Raw genomic sequence first — 16968 nt, forward strand, 5'->3', positions numbered from 1 at the left:
GGATAATGAATGGATATATGAGCAGTATAACAGTTCTGCATACTTATTTTGATATTATTTATTGTTTGGTTTATTTATTTATTAATGAATTCTTTTCTTATTCATAGCAAACCTTGCAAATGTATATAAGGTGACATTGCCATAAGTATCTTTTCCTTCATCCATTGTGAAGCTGAATAGCATGAATTATTCATGAACGAGCGGTAAAAGAAATAACATCTTCCTGTTAGATTAAGGTGGAAATCTATTCTGGTCCTGGGAGACGTTCCTGGTATTCATAAATCAAGTAGGTGATTTGTGTAAATAAAGTGTTTTGCATAGATTAAGTGTCCGAAATAATATAACTAGTAGGACGTGTTATGTAAAGTGATGGTTAGGGGGAAGCACCAGGCATAATAATATGGAAATTATCTGATCTTACACTAAGTGGGGGCTGATTGCGGGGGGGCACTTGTGATCGGTTCCAAAACAGCAGCTAATAAAGTTTTCAGAGGGTGAAGAGTAAGACAAAGATCAAGGGATTGTAGTAGATTTATCAGCGTGTTTGCATTGATTTTATTCCTTAAAAAAAAAAAAGAAAAAAAAAATTCCAGGAAGAAGAAAGTGTTTGCAGTGTTTGAAAGCTGCGCAAAGCACAGCTCATTTATTAAGGATTTTTTTTTTTTACAACATTTAATGGAGTCAGAAGAAATCTGACAATGTTCAACTTACCAGATTCCCTCAAATTTGGCTGGAAAATTTGATTTGCATTTCATTTATTAGACGGTAATCAAATTGTTGGTAGACCAGAATCCACAGGATAATAAACATTAGGGTTCACAAAAATGTGTCTCTTGTGGCACAATCAGCAGTGGGTGCACCAAAGAGTAAATTCAGAAGAGAAGAGGGAGAAAGTGACCCAACAGACACCAGGCGGGGAGTTGTGGAGCTGAGACATGCCAGGGGCAAGGTATAATTAATTTTGTTTTATTAATTATTAATCTCCATTGCAGCCCTACAAAGTATCAAGCAAAATGGCAAAAAAAAAAACCAAAATCGATCATCTATAAAAACACTCATTTGAAAAGAAGAAGAATGTTTACTAACAATGGTCAATTGCTTCTTGTTGTAATGTTGCAGCTGTAAAAAAAAATGTAATTCTGGCGTTTTTAATTTTTATCTTATTACGCCATTTACAGATAGGATTAATTTATTTTATACTTTGATATAGCGGATGTTTTTGAAGCAAATATGTGTATTTTTTTTCTTCAATTGCTTTATTTTTAATGGGTTAAAAGGTGGGTGATTTTTACTTTTATATACCGGTATATATTTTTTCATATTTTTTTTAAACTTTTTGCTGTATTTATTAGTCTTTTTCGGGGACTTGAAGTTGCGATCGTCTAATCGCTTGTGCTATACATTGCAGGGCTTTAGCTGAAAAATTAAGGTCTCTTATGAACTAAGGGCTAGCTTTCACAGGAAAGTCATCATGACAAGCACGGAGATATACAGCAGACTTACGTCTATCATGGCGACCCATCAGTGCCTGACCTTCCCGTCACAGGCGCACCGATGCGTGTGGAATAATACGACCCCCTTGCAGGTTCGTGTTATATGCCGCTAACAGGTTAACAGCCACAGGCTGACCTCTGCTTAGCTCGCTGCTTTTAAAGTCACATGATGGCTGATAAAATCAGCTATCATCTGCTGGGAAAGATGCATGCTCGGCGTGTGAGACCGCATCAAAGTCAGGGTCACGACTTTAGATGTAAAGGTATGTCATATGTTGTAAATGGGTTAATAAAGAGTGATGGAATGGCCCTTCCATTGCCTTCACTTAATAAAAAATACTGTTACTATAACTTATTGTAGGATATAAAATGCAACAATCTATGCAGTGTAAAGAAAGGGGATATAAAAACTAATTTCTCCCCTGCCGGGTGCTGCGTTCGGAGGGGACAGGCATGGATGGAGGTGGGATACACGGATGGAGGAGATTGTTCTTGGTAGGTGATAAACATGGCTAAGCATAGAGCAGGCTGCATTTATCAGTCCATTATATAGATTGTTTTGGATCCAAATGTATATTGTGAGAGGAATACCAGCTGGAGAAAATCAAAGAAAGTCCACAGGGGGCTCCCGTACCACCGCCAATAAAAGCATATGCAAATCTGTTATTCTTTTTCCTGTGTAACAGTTACATTTGTGTTTTACCTAAATCCTGCAATTTGGTTAATTACAGTCCCGTCCTCCTTTAGTTTGTTAGTAATATTATGTTGGTTTTCGTAAACATTATGCTTAAAGGGATTACCGTATTTGCCCTTTTTTATTTATTTTTTTATTAAACTATCATGGTGCAAAAATAAAATATATCGTCCAGATTTATTGAAATTGCAAAATTTACTCACTTCAATTCCACTTCTCCATACTTATCAAATATCGAACCTTAAAGAGTTACTATTAATTTATTTGTGTTCAATAAATCCAAAGCGCACAAGAAAGCAGATTAAAAAAACCTTTGTATCTTATCGGAGAAATCTGCTTTGTTCTCCTCTAAATTCAGGGGTACAATCAGTATTGAGTGAAGACAGATTGTTACAGCACTGAGAAAGGAGATGACAGTTGGTGCCAATAAAGTTCTATGTAGAGGGGAGAGAGAAGGAGCTAGAGACAGACACAGACATTCTGCTGCAAGTTCTAAAATGACAGGTCCAGTTCTCCATGGAACTTTATAAGCCCAAAATGTGATCTCTGATCTCAGTAATGTAACAATCTGTTTTCACTGTATATATATTTTACTTGTGAATTGAGAATTAATGATCAGTCCAAGAGGTGAAAGAAGCTAATTTATCCGATAAGATGTATTACTTTGAAGTTTATCCATTTCCACATGTACTATTGTTTTGTAAGATAAAAAAAAGTGGATGACTTATGATATCTGCAGTGCAAAGGTGTTCAGCATATCTTTATACTTGTGAGACCAGTAAATGCCGCTTTTACGCACATTATATAAACATGTTTTATGTGCACTGTAATGATTAGAATAAATTTAACACTGATGAGGACAAACTTGTAATAAAATAATAAATATACAAGTTATCAACATTGATTATGATAGTAAACTTTTGATGTTAGTTTTGAAAAGATATTGGAAATAGTAATATTAGTACTAACAAGCTGGGGTTCTCCACTTTGCATAATCCCTACTTATTAGAAAGGTCCCATCACAATAACTTGATTACAAAGTTTCCCTCTGCTGGAATCCTCAGTGATCGGCTGTATTCTATGGTGAAACCAGATAGTAAGTGTTCAATTTCCCTGCAGCGCCACCATAGGGGGAATTAAGTATTACATAGTGACTACTGAAATCTATAGTTTGTCTGAGTAATAAAGGCCAGGACGGGTCTTCCAGAGCAAGAGATGCTCTTTAGGCTCCCTCTCCATTCTTGTCAAGAGATGAGGATCCTGATATTACACACTTTGCCCAAGTATCCCTGGTTCCGCTTCCTTCCCCTGTGTCCGCTGCCCTCTGTTGTGCTCCATGTTGGTTTTTTTGCAAGTTGCCTGGTTCAATGATATTATCTCTCTAGGTCTATTTAAGTCCCATTTAGATACACACCTGAACTGTGTCTTGGGATTGAGACCCTAGTGGTCCATGTTTGGTTTGCTCCATTACCTGTGCTTGCGGTACTTTCATCTTGCATTCATACCTGCTGGATTCCATTTCATCCGTCCATCATCAGTGTAAAGCATTCCGAAACTTGGAAACATTTTGCAAACTGTTTAGAAAAATAGAAGAAGCATTTTGCAATTCTCAGAAAGATGCTTCCAAGTGTGTACAAGGAATTCGAACATCAGTCCTCAGGGTTCTCAGGACAAAAAAGCTGCTTTCTGACACATCTATATTTAATTATAGTCTTGTTTTCAGATTGTAGAATGTGGGGACATTATTAACCAGAGAGCTTGGACACACGAGCAACCACATAAGTGGCATCATTACCTTGTTAGAAACATTCTCCGATGGATCTATTATATATAGTTTCCCCATTACTGTCACTCATGTCCACCGAGAAATGACGAGTTGCGCAGACCAGCAAGTAGGTACATTTTTACATTTTCCCCATAACATAATATATAATATACCGTATACGCAATATACACTGCTCAAAAAAATAAAGGGAACACTTAAACAATAGAATCTAACTCCAAGTAAATCAAACTTCTGTGAAATCAAACTGTCCACTTAGGAAGCAACTCTGATTGACAATCAATTTCACATGCTGTTGTGCAAATGGAATAGACAACAGATGGAAATTATTGGCAATTATCAAGACACACTCAATAAAGGAGTGGTTCTCAGTATCACATCTCAGTACCAATGCTTTCTGGCTGATGTTTTGGTCACTTTTGAATGTTGGTTGTGCTTTCACACTCGTGGTGGCATGAGACGGACTCTACAACCCACACAAGTGGCTCAGGTAGTGCAGCTCATCCAGGATGGCACATCACTGCGAGCTATGGCAAGAAGGTTTGCTGTGTCTGTCAGCGTAGTGTCCAGAGGCTGGAGGCACTACTAGAAGACAGGCCAGTACACCAGGAGACGAGGAGGGGGCCGTAGGAGGGTAACAACTCAGCAGCAGGACTGGTACCTCCACCTTTGTGCAAGGAGGAACAGGAGGAGTACTGCCAGAGCCCTGCAAAATGACCTCCAGCAGGCCACAAATGTGCATGTGTCTGCACAAACTGTTAGAAACCGACTCCATGAGGTTAGTCTGATGGCCAGACGTCCACAGATTGGGGTTGTGCTCACAGTCTAACACCATGCAGGATGCTTGGCATTTGCCACAGAACACCAGGATTGGCAGATGCCGTGGAGAGTGATCTGCTGCAACATCCTTCAGCATGACCGGTTTGGCAGTGGGTCAGTAATGGTGTAGGGTGGCAATTCTTTGGAGGGCCGCACAGTCCTCCATGTGCCCACCAGAGGTAGCCTGACTGCCATTAGGTACCGAGATGAGATCCTCAGACCCCTTGTGAGACCATATGCTGGTACGGTTGGTCCTGGGTTCCTCCTAATGCAAGACAATGCCAGACCTCATGTGGCTTGAGTGCGTCAGCAGTACCTGCAATATGAAGGCATTGAAGCTATGGACTGGCCCGCCTGTTCCCCAGACCTGAATCCGATTGAGCACATCTGGGACATCATGTCTCTCTCCATCCACCAACATCACGTTGCACCACAGACTGTCCAGGAGTTGGCGCATGCTTTAGTCCAGGTCTGGGAGGAGATCCCTCAGGAGACCATCCGCTGCCTCATCAGGAGCATGCCCAGGCATTGTAGGAGGTCATACAGGCACGTGGAGGCCGCACACAATACTGAGCATCTTTTCCTTGTCATGAGGCATTTCCACTGAAGTTGGATCAGCCTGTAATTTGATTTTCCACTTTGATTTTGAGTATCATTCCAAATCCAGACCTCCATGGTATATTCATTTTGATTCACATTGATGATTGATATTGTATTGTTATGAACACATTCCACTATGCAATGAATAAAAATTTGCAACTGGAATATTTCATTCAGAGATATCTAGGATGTGGTATTTTAGTGTTCCCTTTTTGAGCAGTGTATAATACAAGTTACTTCACAACTTCCCGTCTCCTCCCTGTGTGGGGGAATTATGAGCCGAATCTTTGTATAACAGTAAGGTTCTTACGTGGTTATCCATTAATAAAAAAAAAGGTTCTGCTTTCTAATAAAAGCAGTGCCACATCTGTCCACAGGTTGTGTCTGGTATTGCAGCTCAGCTCTATTCACTTAAATGGGGCTGAAGTACAAAACTGGGACAATCTCTATTTCTTCTGGTATTAAAGTATTCCAAAAACATATCTATTGATTCATTGTCTTCCTATGAATTTGGTCCCGATATTATATGAAGAAGAGAAATTAGCTTTTGATCTCAATTTTCACCAGGAACTAAATCTGCCTACGTCCCTCGAGAAACATCAGAACTTTACCAACTTTGCTAAAAAATAAGGATAGAAATTTTGGACTCCCGATATAATTGGCAAATCTTCCAGGGCGTCATCAGACTCTCTCACAAAGAAGCGCTTCAAGTAAAAAATGTTTGTGGATGGGGCATGAAAGAGGTAGACAGGGGACACAAAGAAGACGTGAGGATTGGTGGTAGAGGAGCAAAGGGATGTGGTCCAAAATAGGGGCATTGGTTTGCTGAATTCCAAAGAAGCACGCTATAAGATATGGTGCAGTGTTATAGGTCTTGCAGGGATTCATGCTCTCAGGTAGCCGCTTGGAACACAAAGTTCTGTATCGCCTCTTCTGAGACTATCTCTTGTTGGGCCTCAGGAGTCCTACAGGACTTTATATTGACCGGAGCATGAGGCTCATGATTAATGACACAAAGGTAACCTAGTAACTCTGTTAACCTGCCCCTAGTTTTGAGTACCATTTTCCGGCCATGCTGTTTTTCAAAATGTGACAAAGTTTCTGCCCCTGTAACTCATGTATTATTGGCTTCTGACTGGGTCAACAAGCAATGGGATTTTGAGCGGGTTCCTATCCTTTAAGGGTTTTAGTAGGTTGCCATAATATATGGGAAAGACTTTGTTTTCCCTGGCCTCTCCAACCTTTTCCACCATCTTATATGGTCCCTGTCACTGGTTAGAACCTGTTCTCCCCTGTGGGCACTAGCAGAAGTACCCGATCTTCAGACTTAAATTGTTTCACTCGAGCCGACCGATTATACCCCCTGGATTGTGCCTTTGAGGTGCTCTTTTACCTGGCTCCTCACTTTGGTCCCTCGACACAACAAATTATTAAGGGTGGCCAACTGCAAAAGACGATTATCGGCTTTTGTCTTCTGGGGAACACCATTCAACACGTTACATTTTCCAAAGTACCTTTCACTGTTAAGGCTCTGAGCTGTGAAGTCCCAAAGTTGTCCTGGGACTCTTCCAGGTCGGGACATTGGGCTCAAGGGATGCTTCCTCATCCTGTTTTCTAGCCAGTACAGTGAATGGAAACTCACCAATTACATCATGTGCCTTGTTACCATAGCAGAATGCTGGCGACATACTGGATTGCTGGGTGCTAGAGCTTCAGCCCATACATCCCAGAACAAAGGACAATCTCAACCGATAACACAAGCATGCAATAAGTCTTTAAACTGTAATCACCTGTGCTACTTGGACCTCACGCCAAAACACCAATTGTAGGAATTCATGCTCTTGGGTATCTGCTTGAAAGACGAAGCCACAATATTTTTATCTCAAAAACAGAATAATGTTTACTTATACTGGTTGCACAGCACCAAAACCATAAACATAAATCTCTAGTCTTGTCCAGGCGCTAATAAATAATATAGACCCTGGCTACTCAGACACGGCTGAGCTAGTCCCAGTTCAGTCTCACAAACAGTTCTCATCCATAGCAACCTGTGATTCTTGACATTTGGTGCACACGGCCTGTGTAGTCTCATCTCAGAGATATTCTGGCTTGTCTCTCTGCAGCTCCAACACAATCCACTCTGATCAGCTTCCCCCAGCTGACTGTCTCAGGTGAACAGTACACATGTCCTGGTTCTAGTCATAGCTATCCAGGTGCAGCTAATCAGGACCTGAAGTGCTAGGATTTAACCCTACCCTAGCGGACTTTAAAGTCTGTACAAACTGATGACGGAATATATCCAAGAGACGTTTCTGTGCATGAATACTAAACGCAAATCTTACCACGTCTGCTGCCGATTATTACATATCAGCAGGTTTAGAGGCTGATCCATAATGTTACTATAGCAGTGGCCGACAGCATTAAATAAAGCTGCCATTGAAAAATTAGTTATGACATTTCATTATAATAATATATTCACTGTCAGTATCAGTTTGGATGTAATATGTATACGTCTGAATTCTTAGTAATCACAGAGCGGACAGCTGGGACATGATAACCCCCAGTAATATAGAAGAGCGTCACTCACATAAAAACAAACAACATAGAGTCATGGACACTCACAGGTCAGCATCACACATTCCACCCACGATCCCACAGTAAGTGCCCACCGGTGGCATAAATCATTACCATATAATAGTGGCTTCTACCTGTCCTACTTGTATTCAGATAACTCAGCTCTACGATATCACTGCGCAAAAAAAGTGTGATTCCCAGCGAACGTGATGGATGAGGAATATATCATAATGCTGTTGTCATGATCCAGACCGGGTTTTGAGTCCTGTCTTCCCTTTTTCCTGGTCTGATCATGTCAGGAGTTAACTTTTTACAGCCTCAGTCTGGTCTCAGGTTTGCTATTTAGCCCTACTGTGTCCTGCAGATCATGTCAGTTATAGTTTCTGCCTAGTGCTGCTGTAAGCTGACTCTGATTGCTCCTTTTTGTTCTGCTGCGTTTTTTGTCTGAACCCGTGGCTCTGTTTTCCCCTGTTCCTGTCTTGACTCGGTGTTTCCCTTTAGTGTGCAGACTCCCCGGTTTGACTTGGCATGTATCCTGACCTGTTTCTGTAATTTGTCATTTGGCTTATCGGCTCCTGACTGTTACTGACCCCCTGGCTTGTCTCTGACCTCGAGTTTGCTTTTTCCTTTGGTATTGCGCTACTGTCTAGGATTTGACCCAGCTTGTTTTGACTATTCTGCTGCCACCTGTGGTAGCCTCACTGTTGCACTGCAGGTAAGCTAGGTTAGGTGCAGACCTGCTACCTCTCTACTGTCATCTAGTGATGCCTGCATCTACCTGCATTGCAGCAGCATGATAGCTGTTTCGTGAGATACTCTTCTGCAACAAGTTATCCAGATGGTTCATTGTGAATCCTGATAACATTTGCTATATTAACACATGCGTTGCACTGCTGACTACATATTTATATGTACATCCAGGGTCGGACTGGGGTGTCTGGGGCCCACAGGGGGAATTGACCATAGGGGACCACCCTATAGCTATATGCAGATATCTGTAATCTGTTATCTCCGTTATAGTGGAACATCGACTGTATAAGACAAGCTGCTCCTGCACATCTACTGTGCATCACCATATCTGGGATGTGTAATTACGGTAGTTTGCATTAAAGGGGATCTTTGGTTAAAACAAGTTATCACTAGTGATGATTGAATAGTGAAATATTTGGATGAGGGAAAATCGCCACAAAAAATTCTAATATCCGTGTATTCATAACGAATCCAATACAAGTCAATGGAAAAGTCAAATATTTTTCTGCTGGACCCAACCAACACGTCTGGGGGCCTGAGAAAAAAGCTGAAATGGATGGGAAAGAGCTAAAACTAAATGAGAACAGCATGGAGAAGATGCCTGCATGCCTTTCTGACTCACATATGGTATCTGGGAATAATGTTGTCAGGCTATTGTGCCGGCTTTACGGATTTTTAAAAAGACCTACCAAACAAACCCCCAAAAATTTTTTAAAAGGGAAAAATGCTAAGAAACATTAAAAATAAAACACGTTACATGTTCAGACGGAGCGCTTTGGCTTTAGTTTTTCCTTTAACATTTGTGAGAGCTCTCACTCCTACATTTAGGAGGACCCTCCCTCATGCCAAATAGTTAGCAAGATAGTGGAATACATATTCCCTATCCCTTTACAATGCCAGCTAAAACATGCCCATTTGAATTTTGGGCTTTGCTCGCCACCACCACCACCGTGTCCATCACTATGTCAGCTGCCGTGAAACCTGCATTTTGTAAGGTCCACAGTTCATTTTTGCCAGCGGATCCCAATGGAACATCTGTCATAGCGGGTGAAGCCGCTGTAAGGTGAATATAATACAGGAGTTGGGGGAGCTGTATGATCAATATCAGTAAATTGGATTCTATCAGACAACAAAAGCATTAGAATTGAATTCTGAATATAGTGTATGCAAGCGAGGGCCTCTATTGTCAGTCAGGCCTGAAACCCATGTCAGGAACATGTACAAACCTTGTACATGTACTTGGAAGCAGCCTCCTCGAAGGAAAGAGACAGGAGCGCCATTGATCAATCTGCACAAGCCCACGCACTTCTTCTGGAAACTACCCAACCAGGCGGAATGTATCTTCTGCATGGTTTTGAGCAACAATGGGGTCTCTCTCAGATCAGCTGAAAGACGCCGTGATGGGGTCATCACAATACACTTTCCAGTTATTACAAGAGGTAGAGATAGGGAGTAGAAATGTGAGCATTGCATAATGTACAAAGGTTTCCAAAAATTACCCCAAGGGGTCTGTATCATACATGCTGAAAGAGGCCGTGAGGGGGACCTCACAATACACTTAGCAGTTATTACAAGAGATAGAGAGTACAAATTTCACCATTGCACAATGTGCAAAGGTTTCAAAAAGTACAAAACATTACCCACATAGGGAATACATAGATGAACACTAAGTACTTGTTGCAGAAACAGGAGGAGGAGGAGGAGTAGGTGATTTCCTGAAGAAAATGGTTTTGGATGGTAAGGGATGGATATTAAGACAATTTTCAAAAAACACATATGGCCTGCATTTACATAACGTTGCTGTCATCCGTAGGGCTTACAAAGTCGGAGGAAATCTACCTTGTTCAATTTTAAGACACAAAAGAGAATAGTGAAACCAAAAACACTAAGTTTGAAAAAATGTTGCAGTAATCCGCAAGTGCTAGTAAAAGATGTAAAAAACAGGTTATTTGGTTGAAACGTTTTTTGCAAAAAATGTATACTAAGCTGCTCTACCAATCTTCACGGTATACCCTTATCAGAGCAGTCCTAACTAATGTATGCAATCCCTATCTGATGTATTTAAAAACCTGATCATCTGTATATAACCTGTGTGAACAGGGTTCAGAGAGGAAAAATCCATGTGTGCATACAGGGTAGAACAGCTTTTGTGCAGATAGCCCAAGAGGAGTGGTGGAACTCCCCAGTCTTGTAGACACAAGAGAACAATTATGGAAACAGGAACACATGGGCTACCTGCACAGAGAACAAGTCTGTAAGAACATGTTCACACACCACCAAGAAACCTGAAGACACAAAAGAGAATAGTGAAACCAAAAACACTAAGTTTGAAAAAATGTTGCAGTAATCCGCAAGTGCTAGTAAAAGATGTAAAAAACAGGGTATTTGGTTGATACGTTTTTTGCAAAAAATGTATACTAAGCTGCTCTACCAATCTTCACGGTATACCCTTATCAGAGCAGTCCTAACTAATGTATGCAATCCCTATCTGATGTATTTAAAAACCTGATCATCTGTATATAACCTGTGTGAACAGGGTTCAGAGAGGAAAAATCCATGTGTGCATACAGGGTAGAACAGCTTTTGTGCAGATAGCCCAAGAGGAGTGGTGGAGTGGTATACATTTTTTGCAAAAAACGTATCAACCAAATACCCTGTTTTTTACATCTTTTACTAGCACTTGCGGATTACTGCAACATTTTTTCAAACTTAGTGTTTTTGGTTTCACTATTCTCTTTTGTGTCTTCAGGTTTCTTGGTGGTGTGTGAACATGATCATACAGACTTGTTCACTGTGCAAGTAGCCCATGTGTTCCTGTTTCCATAATTGTTCTCTTGTGTCTACAAGACTGGGGAGTTCCACCACTCCTCTTGGGCTATCTGCACAAAAGCTGTTCTACCCTGTATGCACACATGGATTTTTCCTCTCTGAACCCTGTTCACACAGGTTATATACAGATGATCAGGTTTTTAAATACATCAGATAGGGATTGCATACATTAGTTAGGACTGCTCTGATAAGGGTATACCGTGAAGATTGGTAGAGCAGCTTAGTATACATTTTTTGCAAAAAACGTATCAACCAAATACCCTGTTTTTTACATCTTTTACTAGCACTTGTGGATTACTGCAACATTTTTTCAAACTTAGTGTTTTTGGTTTCACTATTCTCTTTTGTGTCTTCAGGTTTCTTGGTGGTGTGTGAACATGATCATACAGACTTGTTCACTGTGCAAGTAGCCCATGTGTTCCTGTTTCCATAATTGTTCTCTTGTGTCTACAAGACTGGGGAGTTCCACCACTCCTCTTGGGCTATCTGCACAAAAGCTGTTCTACCCTGTATGCACACATGGATTTTTCCTCTCTGAACCCTGTTCACACAGGTTATATACAGATGATCAGGTTTTTAAATACATCAGATAGGGATTGCATACATTAGTTAGGACTGCTCTGATAAGGGTATACCGTGAAGATTGGTAGAGCAGCTTAGTATACATTTTTTGCAAAAAACGTATCAACCAAATACCCTGTTTTTTACATCTTTTACTAGCACTTGCGGATTACTGCAACATTTTTTCAAACTTAGTGTTTTTGGTTTCACTATTCTCTTTTGTGTCTTCAGGTTTCTTGGTGGTGTGTGAACATGATCATACAGACTTGTTCACTGTGCAAGTAGCCCATGTGTTCCTGTTTCCATAATTGTTCTCTTGTGTCTACAAGACTGGGGAGTTCCACCACTCCTCTTGGGCTATCTGCACAAAAGCTGTTCTACCCTGTATGCACACATGGATTTTTCCTCTCTGAACCCTGTTCACACAGGTTATATACAGATGATCAGGTTTTTAAATACATCAGATAGGGATTGCATACATTAGTTAGGACTGCTCTGATAAGGGTATACCGTGAAGATTGGTAGAGCAGCTTAGTATACATTTTTTGCAAAAAACGTATCAACCAAATACCCTGTTTTTTACATCTTTTACTAGCACTTGCGGATTACTGCAACATTTTTTCAAACTTAGTGTTTTTGGTTTCACTATTCTCTTTTGTGTCTTCAGGTTTCTTGGTGGTGTGTGAACATGATCATACAGACTTGTTCACTGTGCAAGTAGCCCATGTGTTCTTGTTCAATTTTAGAAGAGTCAGCCTAACTGCATTTTCCGCTGACAGGCGTGTGCGCCTATCCGCTATGATTGCACTTGCTGAACTAAAAACCCGCTCAGACAAAAAACTCGCGGCAGAGCATGACAGCACCTCCAAGGCATGCAAGGAGAGGTCGGACCAAGTGTGCAGCTTGGACAACCAATAGTTAACGGGCACTGAAGAATCAGGAAGGATGCTGGTATGGTCACTAAAGTAGTCCCTCACCATCTTGGTCAATTTCTCCCTCTTCGTCATAGTTACATCCACAGATAGCCCTTGCTGATGGGACGGTCTCATGAAAATGGCCCAGTTGGTGGACATCCCCCCCACCGAGTTGCACCTGGTGTGCACGGCCTTCCCCTGCAATCCTTGCTTGTGAAAAGAGCCAGTACCTCTCCCACTAGCTTTGTCTGAGGGTAATCTTTTGAGCAAGACTTCCACATACGCTGAAAATGGCATGGCTGCCTCCGATATTAGAGAAGCAAATTTCTCCTTGTACCATGGGTCAAGAAAAGTGCACAGCCAGTATTTCATGGTGGACAAAATGTGTGTCATGCAATGGTCTTGGGAAAGGCATCTGGACATGAACTCCACCATGTGTAGCAGACTACAAAGAGTCAAACGTTCAGTGTTCTCACCAGGAAGAACACTAACCATCCTCTCCTCCTCACGACGCATAGCCTCCTCCTCCTCTTCAGGCCATCCATGTTGGACAGGCATGAAGCTGGGATTGGGAGTAGCGCAGAGCAAAAACTCCTGTTCCTCCTCATTCTCCTCATTCTCTGTTGTGAATTCTGTGGCAGAGCTCCCTCCTGTGGTCACAAGTGGTACTGCGGCTTCTGAGTTTCCTTCCTCAGGTGATGTGGTGAAGTCGTTAGGTGCTGCTCTATTTAACTCCACCTAGTGCTTTGCTCCTGGCCTCCAGTCAATGTTCTAGTATTGGTCTTGCTTCCTCCTGGATCGTTCCTGTGGCCTGTCTGCTCAGCATAAGCTAAGTTCTGCTTGTGTTTATTTTGTTGCTATATTTTCTGTCCAGCTTGCTTTTTGGGTTTTGCTTGCTTGCTGGAAGCTCTGAGACGCAGAGGGAGCACCTCCGTACCGTTAGTCGGTGCGGAGGGTCTTTTTGCCCCTCTGCGTGGTTGTTTGTAGGTTTTTGTGTTGACCGCAAAGCTATCTTTCCTATCCTCGATCTATTCAGTGAGTCGGGCCTCACTTTGCTAAATCTATTTCATCTCTGTGTTTGTATTTTCTTCTTACTCACAGTCATTATATGTGGGGGGCTGCCTTTTCCTTTGGGGAATTTCTCTGAGGCAAGGTAGGCTTATTTTTCTATCTTCAGGGCTAGCTAGTTTCTCAGGCTGTGCCCGAGGCGCCTAGGTCTGGTCAGGAGCGCTCCACGGCTACCTCTAGTGTGGTATGATAGGATTAGGGATTGCGGTCAGCAGAGTTTCCACGTTTCAGAGCTCGTCCTATGTTTTGTGGGTTTTGTCAGGTCACTTGTGTGCTCTGAACTTCAAGGTCCATTGTGGTTCTGAATTACCTAATCATAACAGTACTGGAGGCCCAAAGTACTAATGCATCTCAATAGAGGGAAAAAAGAAGTTCTGAGACCATTTTTTTTTCTTTGCACTGTGTTTTGCCTTTTTTTTCCCCTAGACATTTGGGTGGTTCAGGACACAGGTGTAGTGATGGACATTAAAGGTCTGTCTTCATGTGTGGATCATCTCACTGCAAGAGTACAAAATATTCAAGACTTTGTGGTTCAGAATTCTATGTTAGAACCAAGAATTCCTATTCCTGATTTGTTTTCTGGAGATAGAGCAAAATTTCTGAGTTTTAAAAATAATTGTAAACTGTTTCTGGCTTTGAAACCTCGCTCCTCTGGTGACCCAGTTCAACAAGTTAAGATCATTATTTCTTTATTACGTGGCGACCCTCAAGACTGGGCATTTTCCCTTGCGCCAGGAGATCCTGCATTATGTAATATTGATGCGTTTTTCCTGCCGCTCGGATTGCTGTACGATGAACCTAATTCGGTGGATCAGGCAGAGAAAAATTTGCTGGCTCTGTGTCAGGGTCAGGATGAGATAGAGATTTATTGTCAGAAGTTTAGAAAGTGGTCCGTGCTCACTCAATGGAATGAAGGTGCGCTGGCAGCTATCTTCAGAAAGGGTCTCTCTGAAGCCCTTAAGGATGTCATGGTGGGATTTCCCATGCCTGCTGGTCTGAATGAGTCTATGACTTTAGCCATTCGGATCGGTCGACGCTTGCGTGAGCGTAAATCTGTGCACCATTTGGCGGTATTATCCGAGCATAAACCTGAGCCTATGCAGTGTGATAGGACTTTGACCAGAGTTGAACGGCAAGAACACAGACGTCAGAATGGGCTGTGTTTCTACTGTGGTGATTCCACTCATGCTATTTCCGATTGTCCTAAGCGCACTAAGCGGTTCGCTAGGTCTGCCACCATTGGTACGGTACAGTAAAAATTTCTTTTGTCCGTTACTTTGATCTGCTCTTTGTCATCTTATTCTGTCATGGCATTTGTGGATTCAGGCGCTGCCCTGAATTTGATGGACTTGGAGTATGCTAGGCGTTGTGGGTTTTTCTTGGAGCCCTTGCAGTGTCCTATTCCATTGAGAGGTATTGATGCTACGCCTTTGGCCAAGAATAAGCCTCAGTACTGGACCCAGCTGACCATTTGCATGGCTCCTGCACATCAGGAGGATATTCGCTTTCTGGTGTTGCATAATCTGCATGATGTGGTCGTGTTGGGGTTGCCATGGCTACAAGTCCATAACCCAGTATTAGATTGGAAATCAATGTCTGTGTCCAGCTGGGGTTGTCAGGGGGTACATGGTGATGTTCCATTTCTGTCTATTTCGTCATCCACCCCTTCTGAGGTCCCAGAGTTCTTGTCTGATTACCGGGATGTATTTGATGAGCCCAAGTCCAATGCCCTACCTCCGCATAGGGATTGTGATTGTGCTATCGATTTGATTCCTGGTAGTAAGTTTCCTAAAGGTCGACTGTTTAATTTATCTGTACCTGAGCACGCCGCTATGCGGAGTTACGTGAAGGAGTCCTTGGAGAAGGGTCATATTCGCCCGTCATCGTCGCCATTGGGAGCGGGGTTCTTTTTTGTGGCCAAGAAGGATGATTCGCTGAGACCTTGTATAGATTACCGCCTTCTAAATAAAATCACGGTCAAATTTCAGTACCCCTTGCCGCTGCTATCTGATTTGTTTGCTCTGATCAAGGGGGCTAGTTGGTTCACCAAGATAGATCTTCGTGGTGCGTATAATCTTGTGCGTATTAAGCGGGGCGATGAATGGAAAACTGCATTTAATACACCCGAGGGCCATTTTGAGTACCTAGTTATGCCTTTCGGACTTGCCAATGCTCCATCGGTGTTTCAGTCCTTTATGCATGACATCTTCCGAGAGTACCTGGATAAATTCCTGATTGTATACTTGGATGATATTTTGGTCTTCTCGGATGATTGGGAGTCTCATGTGAAGCAGGTCAGAATGGTGTTCCAGGTCCTGCGTGCTAATTCTTTGTTTGTGAAGGGATCAAAGTGTCTCTTTGGTGTTCAGAAGGTTTCATTTTTGGGGTTCATTTTTTCCCCTTCTACTATCGAGATGGACCCTGTTAAGGTCCAGGCCATCTATGATTGGACTCAGCCGACATCTCTGAAGAGTCTGCAAAAGTTCCTGGGCTTTGCTAATTTTTATCTTCGCTTCATTTGTAATTTTTCTAGTATTGCTAAACCATTGACCGATTTGACCAAGAAGGGTGCTGATGTGGTCAATTGGTCTTCTGCTGCTGTGGAAGCTTTTCAAGAGTTGAAGCGTCGTTTTTCTTCTGCCCCTGTGTTGTGTCAACCAGATGTTTCGCTTCCGTTCCAGGTCGAGGTTGATGCTTCTGAAATTGGAGCGGGGGCTGTTTTGTCGCAGAGAAGTACTGATTGCTCGGTGATGAAACCATGCGCCTTCTTTTCCAGGAAGTTTTCGCCCGCTGAGCGAAATTATGATGTTGGCAATCGAGAGTTGCTGGCCATGAAGTGGGCATTCGAGGAGTGGCGTAATTGGCTTGAAGGAGGAGCTAAGC

The sequence above is a fragment of the Ranitomeya imitator genome, chromosome 2 (genome assembly GCF_032444005.1).
Source record: "Ranitomeya imitator isolate aRanImi1 chromosome 2, aRanImi1.pri, whole genome shotgun sequence".
Lineage (NCBI taxonomy): Eukaryota > Metazoa > Chordata > Amphibia > Anura > Dendrobatidae > Ranitomeya > Ranitomeya imitator.